Source organism: Phalacrocorax carbo, chromosome 7, assembly GCF_963921805.1.
Source record: "Phalacrocorax carbo chromosome 7, bPhaCar2.1, whole genome shotgun sequence".
Classification (NCBI taxonomy): domain Eukaryota; kingdom Metazoa; phylum Chordata; class Aves; order Suliformes; family Phalacrocoracidae; genus Phalacrocorax; species Phalacrocorax carbo.
Genome location: NC_087519.1, coordinates 52222946 through 52246529, shown reverse-complemented (window position 1 = coordinate 52246529; position 23584 = coordinate 52222946). Strand labels below are relative to the sequence as shown.

The window sequence follows — 23584 nt, the reverse complement described above, 5'->3', positions numbered from 1 at the left end:
GGGAAGCGGTTTTGTCCAGGCGCAGCTTTGCGTCTCTGGCAGCTGCTCAGGAAGTTTGCCTGTGACAAGGAAAGGGAAATTAGCCAGCAGCCAAGAACCAACCGACTGAGCCTCGGCTTTGCGGGGAGATTCCATTACACCAGCAGTAAGACCCAATTTATCCTTAAAAGGCTTGTCAACTGTTTTCGACCAGGTCAGCCTTATTCTGTAAATCAGGTCATTTAACTACAGTCTCGCTCTTGTTTCTGACTCCAAATATTAGTTCTGCTTCCCTGCAGTGCCACTGCTTTGCATAAACATTGTAGAAGCTCTAAAAACCAGATACTATGTCTACATCCTCCTCTCAGTGCTGCTCTGAATCTTTAATTCCTAACAAATATAAATCATCTCTTGAAAATAATGCTATATGTCTAGTTGGTTTAATATTTGATCATTATTTAGATCCAATACTTTCTAGTGTTGGAAACACTGAAATCAGTCAAGTAAAAAGATACGTTTTCAACTCAAGCACCGGAAATGCACATTTTGTGCACTTCATTTCATTTTATAGTCTGCAAGAGCTATCACAATTTTTAATAAACTTGTATCTGTGATTTGAAGCCAAACACTTATGCTCAAAAGGCACAAATTTATTAACTAAAAGACACCCAATGTGGTAATAAAAGTTATTCCCCAGTGGTACATTGCAAATGGGCTGTAAAAATTACATTTTATTAATCCAGCTGCAATTAAAGAATAACAGCTGTACCATTTGCATTGCAATGCCCCACTTCTGGGGAGACGACAAATATTGTTCATTATTCATTATATATTGTTGATGGGCAAACATTTTTCTTAGGCCAGTAGCGATGTCTCTTGGGCACGACTCCTCCTTGTGATTGCAAACCGAGTTCTCCTGGTACCACGGGGTTTGCAAATGCTAAGAGTCTGTCTTTCTTTCCTCTACGATGTTCCACATTTCAAAGAGAATGATAAATTTCCGCTGAAGCCAACAAAACTAAGCAACACGCACACATATATATATATAGACAAGTATCTCGCTAACAAGTTTCTAAAGTGTTACTGACAGTTGCTTACTTTTCTACAATTAAAAAAGCCAGTATCACAGCCTCTGTCTCTTTATTGGGATGACACGTTCATATGTTTGGCAGGTAAAAAACAAGAAGCAAAGAAAAAGAGTAGCTAAAATTTAGCTAATAAATGTAGAGAACTACCTATTATTTTTTATTGTAAAAATTAACTACGGAAATCATCCTTCTTTGGAATTAACTAACACTGCATGCAGTCAAATACAGGCATCATCCTGCTTCCATGGTTTGCCATGCTCTGGCTTCAGGCTTGGAGTACACGTACTGCTCTGCAAACATGAAGACAGTTAAAAAACAACATTACAGTGAGATAAAAGTTGTATGAATTCTGAAAACACATACGAAGCCACAGTAGGTCAAACAAGCAGGGTATATAACAATCAAATATTGGCATTCTGCTGTGTACATCAGAGAGTCTCAACTACCTCAGCTTCGTTATGATCCTGATGGCTCCAGCACAAACGGAACAGCTTTAGAATTCTCCATTTAAAATTAATTTCATTTGAAGCACTACCTGCAGCCCACAAGATTTTTTAATTAATATTTACTCAATTTCTGACAGGTTTTCAAACCATACGGTAAAGATAGCACCAACCCCTACCTGAGATAAATATCATATTGAACTCTGCAGCCTTGTTTATGTTGCTGACTACAAAATAACCATTAGCTAGTTAACCATTTGCAAACCCAGCGATGGTAACAAGCACAAAAACAATAAACAAATACTTTTGCTGTCACAACCAGAGACTAACAGAGTAAAATATTTAGGCATATCTGACAACACAAACAGAATTTGAAAGTTACATTTGACAAAACAAAGACTTAAAGTATGTTGCAAGTTCACCTCCCAACAAATAAGGATACGCAGCCTTGTGTATCGCTGTATGTACCTTAGGGAATTAGTTACACGTATACAAGTCGTTAGCATTGAGAGCTCTGATGAGTTACAATGACTTTGCAATGTTGGAAGCAACCGCACAAACAGCAGCAGCAGGTCAGGTTGCAGCTACGCATCTCTCTGCTGCACCAAATGTTTTTTGCTCAAGGCTTCTCCAACCAAGAACATGACAAAATTTCTAATGACTTCACAGAATCCCAGACTGGTGGGGGTCGGAAGGGACCCCTGGAGCTCACCCCGTCCCACCCCTGCGTGAGCAGGCACCCCCAGAGCAGGGGCACAGGGCCGCGTCCAGGCGGGGGGTGAATGTCTCCAGGGAAGGGACCCCACAGCCTCTCTGGGCAGCCTGTGCCCCTGCTCTGGCACCCGCACAGGGAAGGGGTTTGTCCTCAAGTTCAGGGGGAACTTCCCGTGTTCCAGCTTGTGCCCGTGGCCCCTTGGCCTGGCGTTGGGCACCGCTGAAAAGAGCCCAGCCCCATCCCCCTGACACCCACCCTTCAGGTATTTATAAGCACTGATGAGATCCCCCCTCAGCCTTCCCTTCTCCAGGCTGAACAGACCCAGGTCTCTCAGCCTTTCCTCATAAGGGAGATGCTCCTGTCCCCAATCACCTTAGATCATCTTCACTAGACTGTGGGAGCTGGAGAAATGGGGCTGAGGGTTTCATGGGATTTCACTGAGCCCTTGGACACAGGCAGAACGCAGTCTGGTGAAAACTAGTCCTTCTGGGGTGAAAACACTGAACGTACCAGGCTTCTTGTACAAAGATGCAACTATCCTCCCCCTTACCAAGGTCAACATCGCCAAAAGGGGATTCCCTGCGTCTTGGTACCAGGGACCCATTCTGCCCAGTCATCATCAAGGCTGGGTGCAAAGAAAGAATAGGCTGGGAAATCCAGTTCTCATGCCTTATTGCCCTTCCCCCCTAGGACCCCCTTTTCCCCCTCTTTCCCTCCAAAGAAATAATTGTTTGGGGGAGAAAGCAAGCAAAGGTTTGCAAAGAAAAATCGATGCCTACCAACCCAAAGGGTCGCAGCATAGATTAAACTTTATGCACAAGATACCTAAAGACTGAGAGCAATACAAGATGACTTTACCAGACTAGCAGCAAAATCAAGATACTGTGGAATTTGGGCAAGGTTTCCTTACAAGCACACGTTTTCCCCCTTCCTTTGCATCTCCCTACTTAAGCAAACAAAAGGCAGCCCTGTCGTCTCTACCCTACTATTCACTGCATTTTTCTTTGCCTTTGCAAACGAAGTCTCTCGAGTGCGCTGAAAACAGTATCAACTTTCTGACTTGCCTACATCAACTCAGACGTTCTGTGATGTTCACCGATAAAAGTGGCAGAACGTAAACATCTATTTTGAAGAAGCACGTGGCAAGCTAGCAACGTGGCTGGCTGCCCTCTTACCGGCTTGCTGACGGAGTAGGAATTATCATTCCTTCTGGAATAAAAACACAACCGAAGTAGCGATAATAGTATTGTTTACTTCTAAAGTATGAGGAAGCCTTATTTTTTGTCATATCACATTTTCTAGATAAAGATTTCAGACTGACAGTTTGTAATCGCTACTACAGGGAACAACTTCAGTGTTTCCTCTACGATAACGGGAATAAGCCTTGACTTGTAGACACAAGGACTGAGGCTGTGAATATACTTTCATCCCAAAAATCCATACCCCCACACTGAATCTGAAGACCTGCAAAAGTTTGTATGTAGACCTGATCCAAGACCTTTCCTCCTCCTGAAACATCTCTCCCTCCTCTTTGCTGAAATCCTACTAAATCCATCAAAAGGTCCACACAGATGTGACAGGCTCTACTAAGCTTGCTGCCTTCTTCAATCTCACGCACACCGTGGCATTTTCAAGATCTGAAATGCACGTTACAAAGGTTTCCTGTTGACCCAAAGCAGCTTCACAGGATGGTACATCTGAGGACTGGGAAGAGGAAAGCACAGGCTACCTATTTGCAAAGCTTCTGAAGGAAAGAGCAGGAGACTTCACAGAGAGGTCTCTGAATCACAGAGAAAGAAGGGAGCAAGGAAAAAGCATTTAAGGAGAAAAACAAAGGTGCAACATTGATTTTTATTCTTTTCAGTTAACTCATTAATTCACTGAAATAAACACGGTCATCCAGGAACATGAGATGCATGCACAGTACCAGTTTTATCACCATTTGAGTTCCTCAACACTGCATTTACAGCTTGCCCTATGAGCTCCGCTTCCTTATAACCTTACTTCTAATATAATCTAGTATGATCAAATAGTTTCTTAATAAGTAGACGACCAGTAGGTGGGGTGGGGTGGTGCTGTTTGGTTTTGTGTTTTGTTTGGGGTTTTTTTGATAAAGATATACGACAGTAGTCACGAATTGCCACTTCCAGGCCACAAGACTGACCTACTTGAAGGATTTTCTTTTTTTCTGGAATTTTGTATTCAACCCTCAACTGATTTCAGAGCAGAGTACAACAAAGCTTCATAAACTTACTACGCAGAATCTGTAAGAAAAAAAAACTTGTACATTCTGAACTTAAAATCGTATAGGGAGAACGAACAGAAATCCCACCTCTTGCACACTGTTGGTAGGTGGTAGGGGGGAAATTAGTGCATCTCTTCTCTCTTAGGTTTCCAAGAAAGCAAAAATCTCTTTTAAATGGGAACCATCTTTGCTTGAAGAAGTGGTTTCCAGCTTATGCAGACCACGAGTCCTGTAATCCTACCTTACAGTAGGAAGCACAGACGCACTGACTGTCAGGACTGTCTTCAGGTTCCCATGCCAAGTACAACCCGCTGCTTGTTGCTCTAGGCTGTGCTGAAAGGCACAGACTACCCCCAAGTATATACTCTTTCCAAAACTGTTTGCTACGCTGAACTTTTATTTTCGCCACATAAAGTTTAGCATTACCTCAGTCGCCGCTCAGTGAAATATTTTTAAAGGACCTGAAGCGTTACAGTCACTTTCCATTAAGCGAAACGTTTGGAAACCTCAGATAAGCTCAGGAAAAAAAAAAAAATTAATGTGTAGGGCCTAAATGTAAGAAAACCCAGCAGGCTCTCACACATTAGAGCAGTGTGGGTTCCTGAATTCAGCTCTCAAAGAACCCAAATACAACAATAATGATCTTGGCACAGGGCATTTCCTGCAGATTAATGACCAGCAGGGAGGACTTGATGGCCCACAGTGCAGCCAAGGGCCATTAACCCCAGCCAGTCATTAATCCCCAGGAAATGTCCTGTGCCAAGATCATTTTCTTATTTCAAAATGAAAAGCAGCAGAGACTATGTAGGTTTTCTTGTTTTGTTTTGTTTTAATGAATGATGCTATTCAACTGCTACCTCCAGGGTGTAACACCTATGTAAGTTAAGCTGCTGTAGTTTAACTGAGAGACTGCCAGTGCAGAGGATGAGCAAAGCACACGACCCAAGCAGAAAACACTCGCTGCATACAAGGCCAACAGCAGTTAGGGGATGGCTGCAGCCTTATTCCTTGCTCAGAAACATGAAGAACTGCTGAATCACTGTATCATCAGCAAAGATGTTGCCGTGAGCTGCATTTAATCACTGCCAACTGTGCTGCTGCGCACACTCTCAGCAGTAAGAGGCACGTATCTGCCTCGTCCGTGCAAAAAACTAGTAGGTTGCTCTAGAACAGACAGTGCCATGGACTTTACACAATACCTTATGGAAGAAAAAGGACGGTTATCATGCTCATTACCATTCCTGTCACTTACACCTGTTGGTAACTCACACTTCCCAAAAATCACATCCCAAAAAAACCCTGCCAGAATAGTCTAGAACAATATCCAATTTCTGTGGACAATTGCATAAAAGCTCTCAGTTTATAGCAAGTATGTATGGATTAGCGTAGACTCAGAATACAACAGAACAATAAATCCATGTTTACAAGCTGCCTTGTCACCATAAACTTCAGCGGTCTGTTAGCAGGCAATTTGAGTGCTTCGCTACGGTGTTTCTTCAGCACGGATAACGAAACACGTGGCTGGAGGGCTCCCACTGCAGCTCATGAGCAAAGCCAACTTGCAGGTACTGCTGGGACTCACTGCGATAACCCTGTGTACCAGGGACTCCCGATGGGCTTATTCACACAGTATCCTCAAAGATACCCATTTTGAAGGTAGGAAACTTGCACATAGAGAAGGATTTGTCAAAGGGCATCAGGTGAATTACCATCTTTGAGATGTTGGACCATGCTGAACATGCTGAAAATTCATACAGCCTATCACAAAAGTGGCTGGCAAAGGATTATGCAGGGGCAAGCACTAAATTCCCTGAAGTACACGCTTTTAGAAACATTTTTATTATATTGACCACGTGGATGCAGAGAGGGGAAGCCTTATCTTTAAATTCAGAGTTTAGCATATCTCCAGGTTATCATGACTGCGCGTCGGTGAGCCTAATTTTGTTGGGCTATAATCACGCAATTAAAGCTTCTCGCTAACAGCATTATTGCTCCTTTAAATATCAACACATCACCAGACTTCAGGTTAAGAGATTTTTTGTTCTATAAATACCGCCTTAGTGTCTTACAAATTAAACGAGGCCTTGGCAGAAAAAAAGACAAGGCAGAACAAAAGCCTGAAAAATTATTCTAAGCAACTAATCTCCAAGAAATTTTACCATCCTCTCCTTTGTACATTGACTCGTCTCTAACTAAACAACTCAGTCCTAAATAAGTAGAGAGTTCTCTCTTCTCAGAAGCACGTCTTCTTTCTCCTCTACAACGGCAGTCATAAATTTACCTGCCAACTTAGTGCCTGAGAAAGACACTTGCTATTTTCTCATAGTTTTAAGCTGAGCTTGCTGATGGACTATCTCCCCCACAGTCCCTTCCTAATCTTCTCTAAAGTGCTCTTGACAAAGATGAGCCTAGATAAAAAAGGGATTTTTCTGTACTAGGGAAGAACTTACATGTGTTTTTATTTAGCAGTAAACAACTGTGTGTGGTTACTTGCTCTTACAGTCCCAGGCAAATAAGCATCCTCTCCCCGCCTCAAGGAAAGGAGCACATACAGTACTCAGGAGCATCAGGCTCTCATCAAGATTATATGCGAGCAAAGGGGAATGATCCCAGCACTCTTTCAACAAGTGCGTGCTGTTGTCCTCTGTTATATATAATTTACTGGGAATAAAAATAATTCATAAAAACGATTCAGGAAGGACTGAGTAGAACCAGCAACGCTTTTCAGGAATTTGTTGCCCAGCTGCTACAAAGGTCAGCTCTTCTAGCCTCTTGATTAGTTTGATAACATTTATTCCCACAATGAAAAGCAACACTGAAGGTTCTCCTGTGTTAAGAAGCAGAACAGCACACTGCATTAACAGAGGACGGGTTATTCGCTTACTTTCCACAGAGCGGAGTAGGGCACCAGAAACCAAAACACAGAAGTAATTCAGCTCCTTGTCCAAAGATGCACCCAAATACCACATGAAGTTGAACACACACTCCACGAAATGCTGCTTTTAGCCTCTTGCCCAAGCCTCCTACAGACACGTCAAGTTGGGAAAAGCGAAAACGACTCTACACAAACACACCATAATAGCCTTTTTTCTTCAGAACAGACGTGCTCAGAGCAAAGCAATTATACCTCACCCTGAAAAACGGCATCGGTTGCAACGCGATCTCCACACCAGCAAGGCTCTCCTGCGAAAGGGCAACAGGCCGAAAGGGAAGGAAACTGCAGATCGCCAGTGGGGTCTGAATTTCCAGGTTGATCTTCACCACTGAAGGAAAGTTACTACGGGATATATCACACGGGACTGGATTTCAAAAGCAGTACCAACCAACCTGTGGCGAAGAACTAACTTCTTAATTACGCAAACAGCTGCTCAGAGTTTTACAGCCCAAAGCCAGTCCTGTACAGAAGAGACCTTGTCAACCTCTCCATGGAAAGGTAAAGAAATCCCAGATACTATCATCAATGAACGAGGACAATCTAATACAATACAGGGCAAAATTCCATTTACTTATTCTGACACAAATCTAGCAAGACTCCACTGATTTTGGCAAAATCACTAATCACAAGTGTACTGTTTGTTAACACACAGTATTCAGATAGAAAAGACAGTCCTAAACTGAACTGTATTATTTTGTTTAAATTTGAAATTGAAACCTTAGTATTAAATTGAATATATTAATAACTACTGCAATACAGTAGATATTAATACAGGCAATCATTATTTAGTATGGACTTTTTCCCCTAGCTTTTTTTAAATTAATAATCTTACCCCTCAATAGGAATAGGGTTTTTTTAGAAAACAATACGATCCCAAATAAAAAAGCAGTTATTACCTTGACACAGTAATTGGAGCCCCCCTCGGTGTGCACCTGTGAACCTTTAATTCTGCCAGCCCAATGTATTGACTTTTCTGGGTCAAAATTAGGGAACACATCAGCAACCTCAACAGTTGACACAACAGCGGACAGAGGAAAGTTTAAATATTTAAATTCTTTGAGTGAAACCTTTGAATGTTGGTGCAAACATCTTTTCAACAGAAAAACAACTCTCTCTGCTAACTGTGGTAACATCAATTGCTGACAATGTTTATTTGTGCTACAGTTTTCCAAAGGACGTGCAAGTTTTCAAAAATTAGTGAAAAACAGTTTTTACATCTGCTCAAGAATTTAGAAGCACAAGTTCCAGATCAAATTTGTCAAGAACAATATATCCAAATTCCCCTGAAGTCCTTCTTTCTTCATCTCCTATCGGAGAAGCTGTAAGTAAGAAGCATCCTAACAGTTCTAAAAGAGCTCAGGATTGGCTTTGACCTCTCTCCTAGGTGCACTGACCTCTCTACTGAGCAGCTTCACAAGTTGTCCTCAAATTAATGCAAGGTTTCAAATTTTTTTTGCTAGTTGGCAAGCAGGCTTACACACCAGTAAAAGCAAGGCCTGCAGTTGTTTGGGGTACACCCACCTGGTGGACAGGTTTTCTATTCACACATTATACATGTTTTCCTTTAGCTTCAAGTTGAGATGCAACAATGGGGGGGTGGGGGTTTGAGGGAGAAAAAATTAGAAGGAAAAAAATCCCCATACATCTTATGTAGGAAAGAGAAGAAACATGATTTTCCCTTACAGAGCTCTGAAGAAGCTTTTAAGAATTATATGGGCTTTTCAAAAAAGGATGCTTTCTTAAATATTACCTGCTCTCCACTATTGGTAAAACTTGGTTCTAAGTCCAACTGGGACTAACCAGTTCAACAAGGATCACTACAATTTACAGAAAAGTGAAGGAGATGGTTCTGAAAACTAACAAGGAAGACACACAGAAAAAAAAACCTACACGACTGCTATAAAGGCAAATTGTACTGCCTGCAGCTTTTACTTTGAAGGTCAAATATTCTCCGAGTCATCAAAGAAATTGCTCTTCAAAAGGTGAGAATAACAGTTCCTGTATACAGAAATGTTCTGCCCAGCTATTTTGTGCAGAGAGGACCAATGATAGGCTTTTTCATTCCTGGCTGGGAACTGCAGGCCAAATGTCATGCTAAGATAATAACAGGCTGATTTCAGAATATTGAGAAGCAGCTTGAAAGTGAAAAAACAACTTCCACAAAATGAAGAAAAGGCAGCGCTTCCATACAACTGCAGCTCGAGATGATTTAGGGGAGTGATCAAATTCGATTCAGTATCTTTGTTCCTCTAAATTATCAATCTGTAATTACTGCCATTGTCATAATAATTTGTATCACTTGTAATTTACCCAATTAAGAAAGAGGCAGATGCTAAAACCCAAATTACATGATTACAACAAAGGATGCTACTGATATTGTGTGTGCTCCAGTTCGCCGTGCCCTTTAGAGTGGACAGCTTCTGTTCATCTCTGGGGAGGCAGAATTGCAAGTTCTTCTACATTTTTTCCCCCTTTAAACAAACAATATTTAACATGTTAAAAAGCTCCCAACTACAGAAACTGCTCCATTGTGTCAATGTTAATAATGCTGAGTCTTAGGATACGATTGATTTTCCTGAGCAGTTAAAAAAGTCGAATTCAACAGGGGAAAAATTGACCTGTGCATTTCCACTAAGGATACAGTTTTCCCAGAGCCATTTTCTCCTGAGTGAATGTGGAACTTGGAGGTTTTGCATCCCCTTTGAACCGCTGCTGACACAGGGCACCCCTACACCCAGGGGCGGGTTTTTGGCAGGAAGGCAGCAAGAAGCTTAAAAATCTACTCCTCAACATTTTTCTTCTGAATCGACGCTGCCACCTCCCACTTAGCCAAAAACTCACATCTTAGTTGATTAACATCCTCCATTTTGCATCTACTCACATGGCTTTATTCCGCACAGATCGATGAATGCGTACTTGAGCTCTCCTGGACATGACACCACTGCTGACTTCAAGAGTACAAAACCTGGCTCATCTTTCCACCTTCCAAGCCTTGTCAGTAAAAGCAGCAAAGGTTGCCTCTCTATCTCACCCTGATTACTCAGCACACAGAAAAATTCTGGAGCCACTCTCTCTTGTTTACAACTTATAGTTCTCTAAAAATATTAGAGATGTTCTTTCCCTTTCTCTACCCACAAGAGAGTCACGGCAGTTTACCTCATTCGCCCCCTATTTCCACAGTGAATGACTCATTTGTGAGCATAATTTTTCTCCAAACCAGATCACGCAGAAGAGGAATGCTGTTTTCCCAGTGCTGCTGTTAGAAACAGAGATTGAGAAAGGACCGAAGGACTTGCCTGCGGCCACGGGATTACAGTATGTTGCGGTTTCCATTATTCTTGGCTGGTCATTCTAAACATCGTGTTTAAAATGTCTCATCCCGCCTCCCCCAAAGTAAGTTTAGAAATAACTCCATCCTACAAAACTGAAATGTAGATTTTTGAAAATTCAGGAGCTCAGATGCATTTGTAACTCACTGGGCTGTGGGTGGTTTTTCTTTTTGTTTAACCCTTTGTAAATTCATGGATGCTTCCACACCTTAATACTCCCTTTTCAGAGTGTAGGGGGCAAAGGTCACCACAGATTTTGGTTTGAGATATTCTCATCACATGCCCATTTTATTCCATCACAAAAGCAGTTACAGAAACTTGCAGAAAGACACTACTGACTTTATTTACTTTCTTATTTATTCTGCAGCAGCCAGACACATGTCTGTACTGTTCCTGAGAGCTGTTACTGCTGGAAGGTAATCTAATTGAGCCAGAGCCTTCAACACATCAAGCAGACGGCTATAAATAATGCAAAGGTGCTGAACTTAGTGGAGATATCACAAAAAACATTCACACCATTAAGTCCAACTTGTTAGAACATCTTTAGGCCAAGGCACGGTATACATATCTTTACAACTAACTTAGGAATTCAAGACCCACTCGTCGATGTATCAAATTCTTCTCTGCCCATCTGTAAAGCAAACAGTGCACGCACTTGTAAACCCCCCTTTAAGTTCTGTTTCTACTTCTGTTTCTCTTTTGTTTCCCCACTTCCAAAAACTTGTGCTGAATACATAAACTGGTAAGTACTGGGCACTCTGAAAAACCCAAACGAACCAGCTGAACCTGCGCATTTATTACACGCCAGGTCACCACATGCATGTTCAGAGAATTAGAATTTTTTCTTTTTTTTTTAAAAGGGTAGCAAGTACAGAAGACTACGATACAAGTAAAAGGTTTGTTTACTTCCCTGCTAACCTCCCAATCTGCTGTCCCCATCAGCTGCATTGCTCAGCTTGAATTATTGTGTTGAAATTCTGATTTTAGGGGGAAAAAAATCTGAAGAAAAAGGATGAAAATCAGGGCTTCTATTTTTCTGCTTTAGCTAATGAGAAGGCATGGAGGTTTACATTCCCATTACCTCTACCAGTCTCTTCCGTTCCTGTGCGTATGTGTCTGTGTAGGACACTCTTAAAAGCGGCAAACACTCCTAGAAAATCTAGCTAGCATGTCAGAGTAACTTCTGCAATTCATCTTTAAATAGGTTTCAACAGCAATCTTTTCATTTGAATAAAAGCTTGCTTAGCTGTTTTGCAGACAGCCCAAAGAATGAAGCATTCGTCTCAACTTGCAAAAGACTTGATAAGCGCATAAGGACAGTTCATCTCTAAAAAGGAAACACTTTTAAGCGCCATTTAAAACCATTTCACCACTTTTAAAAAAAATGTATGTTTTCATAACCTGCTGCTTGCACAGAAAGCCCACCCATAAAAGAAAGTGGAAATTCATGTCATAAACGTCAAGTCTTTCGGGTTTCCACCAACTAATGAACAAAAATAGCCTTAAGTAGTTAACCACTACTTATTCCCAGTTGCTGGCTTATATTTTAAAGGAAGTCTGGGATTCATACTTCCAGTAAGCTCAAGCACTAATCATCTTGAAGACAACCTTCAACTACATACATTAAGCAGGCTCCATCTCTAACCTCTTCCCCCCAGCAGAAGCAAACAGCCAGAACTATACCTCAGGGAGAAGGATATGAGCCTGCCTCTCAGTTTCAAGCAAGTCTGGAAAAAACATGAGATTTAAGAGAGATGGGAAAGCACTGACAGGACAGATTAGCAGCAATGGCAACACTGGGAAAAATAACACAGGAGATAGAGACAGCTGATGCAAGTCAGTCTTTCCTTTACAAACTAAGAGAAGCTTCTCATCAGCTTTCGATTTTACGATTTGGGAAGAAAAACCAAATATTTTTATTTTAAAGATGTTTCTCACCTTCATTTTTGTCTTTCCCTTCCTATAATTATATAGCTCTTGGACACATCATAGATTGCCTTTTCCTCTCAAAAATAAATTTGTCGCTTTCCCCTTCTTTGGGAAATTACCACTGATGTCATTTGGGAACAGTACTGACATTATTTTACCATTTGGGAAATAACCCATTGAAATAATCAGCCCACATCACTTGAGTGATGTAAAGCACAGCTCCACTGTAGCTAAATCCTCAAGCCCAAAGAAGCATTGCTTTGTACATTCACTATAAGACACCCCAAAGTGCCACTCCAGGCAAGGTAAGGTGACAAATTTGATTTACTGTTAACTGAGGACTATTTACATTTATTTATTTATACATAAATTTATATAGGTATATATGTATATATAAAAGAATCCAGATGTCACGGGTTAAGTAGGAACATGGAATCAGAATTTAAAAAACAGAAAAACCAAACAACAGATGTCTGTATCTGGAATGCTCGTCACCTTTAGTAGTGGTGGAAGTAATCTGCGTATTAATTAAGTCCTAGCTAAAGTTCAGCCCCTTAATTTTGTAAGAATGGAGAACAGGCTGCCATAGATGGCTTCCCCAGTAACTGTTTTGCACTTGTTATGGTTTAGCTGTAATGGGGAAATGGTTAATGGCAGGAAAACATTACATCTAAACAAAAACCTACTTAAGGGGAAGAACAGCAAGTGCCTTGCTTCCAAACAAAATGAAAAGCCTTGGGGGGGGGGGGGGGGGAGACTTCCTCTACTTCGTTTTGCCCCTCAGTTTTCTTCTTCTGGAACGAAGTAATAAATGGAGATAATTTTAAACAAAGAGCATTCATTCATCAATCACGTACAAAATATTTTTTCAACTGTATCTTATGGTTTTATTTTGTTTTGCACATCCTGGCTAGCATTGCCTCTTTTTTTTTGTTTGCAAAGTCTCCTTTTCTCTAGGAAAAGCATGCCTCCGTTAAAGAACTAGGAAAACAGTACTTTCTAATGCATGAAAACAAGAGTCTTCTAATGCCTGATTCTGTCAAATGCACACAAACAGGTGCGTCCACTAGAAAGCCATTTCTTACACTGTAACACAACCAAAAATCCTGCCTTGATGAATGCCCAGAGTATGAAACTAAGAGCCACTACAATTCAGCCGGGTGCTATGACCTCTGGGGATGCCCGAGCAGCCACATCATAGCAGAAAAGCACATAATTGTCTAAAGAGAACAAGCTCTGCTACAGGAAAACTTTTAACTGCTGAGTGAACAGGGCTTAATCAAACTCCTAAAATTCATCATATGTTTACATGCTTTCCCAAACAAGACAGCACGGTTTCCATCAATTTACTTCGACAGTCAAACTTTTAACATACCTTTAATGAAATGTTTGTGTTTTATTTCTTACAGCTACACGAGTCTTCTCAAACTTTTTCCCTGAGATTTAACCCAAGTGCATCACAAGTCTTTTTGTCACAGCTTTCACACACCATCAAGTTCTGGTAGGCATATAAATTCTGCTGATACTTAGCTATGAATTCACAACATAAAATTATTTCAGTATGAATCATACCTTAGCACTCTGTGTAAACATCCCTGATGTTTCACATTTGCATACTGTTCTCAAACTGCCAAGCATATGGTTTCAGACAGGACTGGAGACAGACTGAGAGAGATACGGGCTTTGTCTATCTATGCTACCTCACGCTAGTATTACAGTATTAACTATTAAAAAAAAATACCAAGTTGTAGCTAGAAAAGAATATGCCTCTATTAGACTACCTCGAAAGGTTTATATTTGTCACCACCAACTTCCTTGAGGTTGTCCATATATACACAAGCAACACAGAAACTACTACTAAGTAATACACAAGGAAAATGGGAGTCTGGAGCGGCCCCTCCAGGACCCGCACGTGGCCAAGCATGGCGCTGCAGCCCCTTGCATTACCCCACGTACGGAAGAAAGCTGTGCTGAGGACTGACGCTTCCTCCCAGAAACTTGCCAGGCGTAGCACAGAGCAGCAAGCTGATGTTCCTACCGCTGTAGGATGCAAGTCTTGCCATCAAGAGTAGCAACTACATCAAGTATGTCTGGGAATTCCCAGCCTAGAGCAGGCTTTCTAACGGCACGCCCTGTCTGCAAAATCCCGAGAAACGTGCGCAGATGGGACACGGAATAAATGAGGCTTCAGGTAAACCTTTGTCAAAACAACAGATCTGCAGACTGGCCAGCATTGCTTTTCCACCCACTTCCTCAAGTTCCACGGCTCCCCGTAGAGAGCGGGGAAGGCTCTCCTCTGGCTACAGCAAGGAGCAGTTACAGCTCCTCCCGGTTGGGTCACGCATCTCCCTGCCGGACGCCGAGCAGGCGGTCCGACGCCGTGTCTCCTCACCCTCCGCACGGGGTGGGTGAGCACTACTGGCTTTGTTTTAACGTCAGGTCAGTCCCCAGGCAACAGCTCCTCCAAGGGACCAATCGTCCCCCAGAGCAAAGCTTGGTTTTCCCCCACAGGGTTTGCTTGGTTTTCCTAGGGACCCAAAGCAAACCTGGCTGCATGTCAGCTATTTCCTTCCCTGTGTACAAATAGCACCAAAAATGCTTGAAGTTAATGATTATCTGTAGATACAAACACAGTTACTGCTTGAGCAGCACAGGCACAAAAAAAATAGGAGGGTGTTTATACCATGCATCACATATTACAGAAAGAGAGGTTAAGAAAGATGTTTATGAATAACAACGTGCATCGGTCAAGTAGGCCACAATGGCCAACCTACCAACAGTCTTAACCTATTTAGTATGGAAAACCAGTCTGTACCAGCCTGCAGGGCTGCTGACCTCAATGGCTACACTCCGACCCTCCCCGGGGCTGTATTTCCTTCCAATGCCAGTCCCGTCCCTACTGCCCAATCAAGCACATCTGGATTTTACCACCTCCAGCAAGAAGTCAAGCAGCCATCAAACCACTTAGAGGCTAGAAGCCCAACAATAGCATGATGTCAAAATTTCCAACAAATTATCACAAATTCTACTAACTTCAATATATGCAAAAACCACATAACTACTGTAACTCCAAAATTAGCAGTTGTTTCAATGGCCACACGGAAAATAAGGGTCATTAAATAAGCAGACATTACCCAAAGTCCTCATCGTCCCTGTGAACAGGTGGCGGCATGTAACACAGCCTCGGTGATCTGATTCAGCTCGGTTATCTTTTTATTCCCCTTGAGGCTTCTCAGCAGCAGTTCTACAGCATTTAAGAGATAGGGGACACACAATTTCCAGAACACTACACTTTGAATCTGTCCTGAAATGAATAACTGCATGGAAATTTAGAAAATGAAAAATATCAAGCTAGCCTCATAATTGACTGCCCCACGATGGCACAAGGTGGGCAAGTCAGCCATAAATTTTTACACCTTAAGCTTTCAAGTGGCAGAATGGAGACTTGGGAGATATTTCTGGTTCCAGCTATCTATCACGCAGTTCAAATTTGCATTAGTTAGCATGTCTAACGCTAGGCAAGATTCAGTCCAGCGAGACAGTAAATTGATGCCACTCCACAACTTTGAAGCAAGCCCCAGAATCAACGTCGTACGATGCGCAGGACCAAAGACTTCCCTGGCTAAATCCTGAGCTTGCAGCGCTCCTCCTACCCCCTACCACAGTAAGCACTTAATGAGCTGTCAGCGCGCGCAGAGCGGCACTCCGCTGTGCAAAATAAAACATTTAATTAATCTACAACTGCAGATTTATGAAAATCAGTGTCATAATGTCACTGCAAAACGTCGTCATCATTTCCCCCTTCCCTATTCCCGCATCCTCAGGTACCACATTCAATTATTCAAAGGGTTTTTTCACTTCCCCACTGCCCAGGCTTTCAGGAGAAGCACCCTCTACTCCGCAGTACCCTCTTCCCTGCAAGTCAGGGGTTTTCCTTTGTCAGGGATCTCCTTACGTTACCAACCAGAGAACAGCTACTTCTGATGATTATATTAATGACCCGGGCAACCGTATTTCAGCATTGATTTTCCTGACAACCCTAAATAATGTTATCCTATTAATAACACACTCATGAGATAAGGCTAAACGTATCTTCTCTTAGCTAACAGTTACAATGATTGCTACTATCCATGGATCTGCAGCCCAATGACACTTTATATAATAACCTGTTGGGTTAAATGAAGAGCTGCGTTTAGAGAAAGAAAAAATAATTTACTTCACCTAATAATTTAACAAATAAACAAACCCCCAAAACCCACAACTTCTGCCTTCCTATATATAGTTTATTTTCATATATATGTTTACACACATAAACTAAGGAGCACAAGCACATTAACATAAAAAATCTGAGTTATTTTATAATAGAAAATTAGAATTGGAAAATAACATGACCAGTCAGCAGTGGCTTTTGGCACCCTGACGTCACCAGCTGATGGCTCGTAATGGTTTGTAAAACCTAAGTCAAACAAATTATTCCATAACTTACCCGGGGCATGATTTTGATCCGCTCCCCCACCACCCCTGCCCCAGATTCATTACTTTCTGCACCAGCACAGAAGACAATGCTCACCAAGAGCACTTCCCGATCTGCTCTGAAGTCTTCAGAGCCAACCCCGTCCAAAAATCTATGGACCAGCTGCGCCCCACTGCAGAAGACGCTTAATGCCATGTTCTCCTATGTTTAAATGTCCTACCGATCAGGCGCTGAGTTACATACCGGCTGATTGCAGGTCGGTAACTAACCTGAATTGCCATCAGGCTAACAGGAGATAAGCCATTGAACTCCATAACATCAGTATGACAGCTAGAACAGATCTGCCCCTCTCTAAGGACAGACACCACCATTCCATCCCTTTATACTACAAAATCTTCTAGAAACTGTCACCTCTTCGGCAGCTATCTTTATGTATAACAGTACATAACAGAGCCAAAACCAGTAGCAGAAAACAAAGAGTTTTATTAAATAATGCAATTTTACACATAGCCTGTCTTTAAAATCTCCAAAACACATCCCTCAATTATTCTTTTTTTTCCTTTTGCTCTGAAGCAGACTCACTTATTACATCAAAGACAGCTAATGTAAAAATTAATATAGAAAAACTAATTTGAAGATAAAATTGGCAAAAAAATAGTTGTAGGTGGTAATGGATTACATTCCATTTGCTTCCTGTCAAAGGAGATAGGGGGACCTCAAATAATAATTAAAAAAAAAGAGTATATCCATCGAGTGGTTTATGGTCGCAGTAATCAACCTTTTGATCTAACGCCCTGCTGAGAATCAGGAATGTTCGAAGCTCATTCGGACATGAGCTGCAGTAAAAGAAGGAGCTGTGCCGCGCAGGGCTACAAACACTGATTTTATTCCCCCTGGACTCAGCAGCACAATTTGCACGAGCAGGCTGCAGCCCCGCTCGCAGTGCGGCGCCCAGGCCGGCAGCTAAGCAGCTCCAGAGAGGAGGCAGGCTCAGGTACGCCCGCGCAGTCACCTGGCTGTGCATTTGCGCCCCAGTGTTTTTAATAATTGATTTTTTTAGGTATTTTTATTTCTGAAGAACAGCATAGCAATAGATTGACATTCCCAGTTGTTCAAAAAAAGACGACTGCAACAGGTTTATAAATGCTAAAAAAAAGAACTACGGGAGACAAAACTTGACCTATTTATGTCCAACCTTTTACAGAAAGCACAGCGAGGGGTCAAGCAGAGCACAGTGCCTGTCATTCCCACCGCAGTTACGGTCACTGCCACAGCCCAACCAGCTCAAACACTCCACGGTGCCAGTGAGAATCTTGTCTTTTGACACACGATTTATGTCATTTATTGACTAATGCTGAACAAGTGAGAAACTTTAAAAAGTTCAGAAATCAGTATTACAGGCTCTGAAGTAAGAGAAAGAAAGGGGCAGAGGCAAACTCAGACTCTGTAAACACGTCCTGCATTCTGAAAAGTATATAAATATTTTATGATGCCTAAGTGTCAACTTCACCTCAACAACAAACTAAATACAGAGCCAGGGGTAACCTTTATATACTATGATGCACATAATAGCAGCAAACTGCTGTGAAAAGACTGTTTGGGGGGTTTTAATGTAAATAACTACATATATGTATATCAGTAGTACATCTATCAATATGCATGTGTTCTGTATCTCTACGTACATAAATGTATGTATGTGATAAGCTTTTTTGGACAAAATTTGGGGTTTTTTTCCTCCTCTTTTTTTAAATTGTTCTGTGGTCATTAAGACATGCAAAATCATCTACCTCTCCACAGCCCTTCAAATCTGAGAAGTTCTGAAAATATTAGGTTCTTGACTAGAAAATAGATAGCCATATTTTATTACATTAGACAAAGCCCATCATAAACAGTAACCGAATCTGACAGATCAATCGTACAAACGTTTTGGTTTGGACTTGTCATTAATCAGAAGAACCTATTGTCATATTCTTAAGATTCTAATAGAGATCAAAACTAAAATAGGGTGTGTAAAGGTCTTCATTAATTACAGTTTTCAGTGACAGTTGCCTCAGCATAAATTCTGTCTGATGCCTTTCAAGGCAGCCCTTCATCAGCATGACAGCTCTTCCATTCTCACATCTTTTATGCAGTTCCTCAGTAAAATGAGTATTATGCCCTTAATTTAAGTACTTCTCCTCCGAAGAACTACACAGCACCAGAGTGGTGCACAGTGGCTTTAATACCATCACCACGAGACAACTAAAACTGCCCTGACGGTGTAAATGGGCTTCACCAGACACCACTGTCACGGGAAACGCTTTTTATTTGGAAGCAACGCCACACTGGACGCTCCCAAAGCTTACGGTCATTGCCTGAGGAACACTGAGTTCTAGCCTTTGAGCCCTCTCAAAATTGATTGGGTTAACGTATTTTTTTCTTAAAAATATTTTTCTTTGTAGCCAAAGTTATTTTTTGTCAGCTTTATGCCAACATCACAGTTTCAAACTCCTCTATGACGGACAAATGCAATAACCAGGAATGGTCAAATACTATCCTGTTTGTCTGAAATATTCTATTTAAATCCAAGATTAAGGGGGGGGGGGGGGGGGTGTGCATTAGTTTTGGCATTTTTTGTTCTTTCTTTCATTATTATTATCGCAAGTAGCCCAGAATTTACAATCTCAAGGACAGGTAAAGTCATTCTTTTCCTTACAGTTTCACAATAAACATTCAGAAGTCTTCTTAAGGAAACTAGTCGTATCAGACAACACTTGTGTATCTCAAGGATAGAGATTTTTTGATCATCTTGATGGCTTTTGTACAAATTACTTCAATATAGGACAGTTTTTTTAATTCCCTTTGACAAAGGGCAAATAAAAGTGTTACCTCATTGATAACAAGTTCCTCATGCAACAGCAGAACAGAGCACGCTCTGTACGTGCATTTGTACATTTGCAGCACTCAGCCAAGTAAGGTCTAAGCTCAGAGTTAATGCGAGTTTTACATCACCAGCAACCTTTTTTTTTCCTGAGGGGGTATGGGGATGGGGGGGCAGGACTTGCTTCGCTTTAGCCACTTGACTTCAGCAGGCAGTACCAATTACTTGATAATGAGTAACAGAGGTGCTCAAACTATGTTCCATAACCATTTTTCTGGGTCTGCTTCTAGACCGTGGCACGTCCCACTCTTCCTGTCAGGAATTGAGCTGACAGGAGGGAAACTTCTGCGGGAAGGGTGGTCAGGGCAACGCTCACGGTTTTGATACCGAAAAGCAGCAGCACAAGTATTTGCAAACACAATCATCCTTCAGCTGAAAGAGAAGCGCTATATGAGTAACACCTCTAACAGAAGAGCAGACAGCCCAAGCAGCACAGACATAGCCTCAGCTAGGTTAAACGAGACTTTACTTACACAAGACAAGGACTGGATCGCCATACATTAAGGAAAGCAGAGCAAGAGAGGCTGGCACAGATGTCCACTGGGTACGGAAGAACAGATACAGGCTATAGATCCTGGGGTGGTTCTTGTTCAGGTAGTGATTGGTCTTCCATCCTTACGCTTCTGTGCTGGGGCAATATTTCACCCCAGCCTCCAAACCATGATGAATCAACAAGCCGAACAGTCTATTTTTAAACATCTTGCAAATTTGCTTTCAAGGAATTGAAAGACTGACCCAGATTAAGTTTGGGTTTACTACAGAACCTCCTAACTAACATGCATGATCCCAACACTGGTCTCACTCCTCTATTTCTCAGCAAACCTATCCAGGCAGCAACAACTCTACATGTTTGGGTTTTTTTTCTTTTGCCCAATGCGCAGAGTTCAAACAATTACCCTTGCATTTTGCAGATGTGGAGAGATAAAGGTCCAGGAAATTACACAAACTAATGGGATCAAGAGAACCACAATTTCGCAAAATAGAGAGGATTTTAAGAAGTAGAGAGAAAAACTTTCCAGTCTTCCAACTTTTATCATTAACTGTCACAGTGGTTTGCTCAGTCCTCAGACAATTACTTCTTAGCCTAAGTTTACCAGCCAGAAATTCTACTTTTAATATGCAATTCTAGATGATGTGACAAGGAAGTATATAAAACTGTATGGAATCGGGTATTACACAAGCCTTCAGAAACACCATTCAAGGTGTACTGAACATTAAGCAGGAGAATAGTTTCACTGACAACCACAAGGATTATTGTGCTCGAAATTAAGCTCTGCTTAAGAGCTTTTCTCATTGAAGCTAAATGCAAGTTAATATCATGACCAATAAGCAATCACAGCCTCCTGGTTCCCTCCTGATATGAGACTTTATGCAACAAAATTAAATAAAATTGCTGCAATTTCACAGAAGTTTCACATGCTTAAAACCAGATTAATGTCACTGGGGAAAAAATTCACAAAGCAAATATTTCACACAGACCTATGATTCACTAACGTTTAGCATAACACCACTTTAGAAGCCTGTTCCTCTAACTTCAAGCATACCGCCGCACAAACAAGTAACGTGATGAATAAAACACCCTTTTAAGCAGATCCATTCTTTTACCGTAGTTGGTAAAAAGGGCAGACAAAGCTCAGAAATCTGCCTGAAGCCGACAGCTTTTGGTATCAGTCACCCATTAATTCACACTCCATTTTATCAGACTTTTTTTTAATAAAATATAAAAAACATACAGGAGTTTTTCACCTTATTCCTGAGTAAACAGGTCATTCCTCCTAAACGGTTTGCAAAAGTAATTCTGAATGTAACCATAAGCTTCAAGAATTTTTTATTTAGGCAAAGAGTTGAACTGCCCGATACGAGATAAACTTGATGAAGCAACTAACGCAGACAACAGCGATGTTATTTTGGTCAGTGGCTTAAGTTCAAGGAAACTGTCAAATTAATTATCAACCCAATGTATTTTGTGTAAGAGAACCATGCTGCATTCTAGTTTTCACACAGCTGCATTGGCGTTCTTTCATTTATTTCTTGAAGCAAGTTGCAGGCTAAAATTCCTGCTCAGGAAGAGGCCAAGACACTTCAGTTGACACCGACAGGACCACCATGAAGCCTGTCTTTGGGGACCCTGCGCTGAAGACCACAGCCAGCATTTATGCCAGCTGGGCAAGTACCTGCACATAAGCCGAAGAAGTCGCTTGTAGAGCTCAGATAACTTGACCGCTACACGCAGAACATTCCTAGACCCCTCTCTTCAGACTACCGGCAACGCCTAAGGTCAGCAGGCAACGCTGGATCTGGTGACAGAAATCCGCTACCCTGTAATTTCTGCCACGCTGCTCGTTAATACACAGGCAAGTATTCACCTCACGGCCTAATGACCAAGGCCCTGATTACCTAAACTTAGCAGTTTCCCGTTTTCAAAGGTGGAACAAATCAGTTTGCCCATTCTACAGGACAGACGCACACTCCTCCAGCCCAAGCCGAAAGCTGCCGTCCGTGAGGATCCTTCAGAAGCCCCTTCTCAGCAGAGGAAACCTCCACGTTTTCTCAGGAGTGACACACAGAGCCATACCACCGGTAACCATCGAGCTTCTAGTGACAGCCGCAGAGTGCAGTATATTCGGGGCGGTGGGGAGGGAAAGCAGCTGCAAAAACACTGACCTGTTACAGGAAGGGCAAAACGATTTGTTCTCATAACAGAACTAGTCTCCATCCCACTCCGAGCACCCTCAAGTAATGCAAAGCACATTTTTTTCCCTCCCTGTAAGAATGACAGATGTATAATGTGCTAAGAATTGTTTTCTACTCTTGTAGCTGCATTTTCTTTCTTACCTCGCACAACGCTTTGTCTGGAAGAGATGGATAAATATTTGACGCGGCACCATTCCCAATGCTCCCCACAATATAAAAGTTTTTAAAAATTTAAATGTTTTGTTTCCTTGTGTAATAATTAATGGCAAGGGCTTTTTTTTTTCCCCTTGCTTTTCTATTTGCTGTAATTACAAAATAAATTACATAATTTCACACACACATAAAAAACCTCTGACATTATTTTACTGTTTCTGCCAGCCAGGATTTGAATAAGAACAGGATCACAGCTAATGAAGTCAGCACTAAAACCCTCATATAATCTTTCTGAATACCCAAGAACCTCCATATGGAGTAAAAATAAATCATGTTTATGACTGCTTTCTGACACAGTTAGGAGGAGTGGAAAGGAAGACACGAACTAAAAAAACCATGAGAATTATGAAAACATGTCAGACGTATGATGTGACACTAGGATGTGAAGAAGCCAGTAAGAGATGAATGCAGTGTAAAAACATCCCTTTGGGTTTACTGGTGGCAAAATTTGTACAGTGTACTTAAAGATAGCTACATAACTAAGAGGTACTGAAATAAAGATTTAAAATCTGCTGTGACTGCAATCTGTTACAGGCTAAACTTAAGACCAAAGATTTGTAGCTTTTTTCCTTTGCCAGTCCATTAGTAACATACCAAAGAATAAATATGTCTAAGTGAAA

At 41.5% G+C, this 23584-nt stretch overlaps 1 protein-coding gene across 5 annotated transcripts in view; it reads right to left on the bottom strand.

Annotated features, from left to right (window-relative positions):
• The window catches only part of NAALADL2 (N-acetylated alpha-linked acidic dipeptidase like 2), a 502547-nt gene that overhangs the window by 424324 nt on the left and 54639 nt on the right, over positions 1–23584 (bottom strand). Inside the window, exon 1 of one of the 5 annotated variants that reach the window (XM_064458022.1) lies at positions 20531–20568. The exons of the other annotated variants lie outside the window; for them this stretch is intronic. The gene's annotated coding sequence lies outside the window, so the exon portion shown is untranslated. Of the gene's footprint in view, positions 1–20530; positions 20569–23584 lie in introns of those variants that run through there. 5 annotated transcript variants of the gene reach the window in all.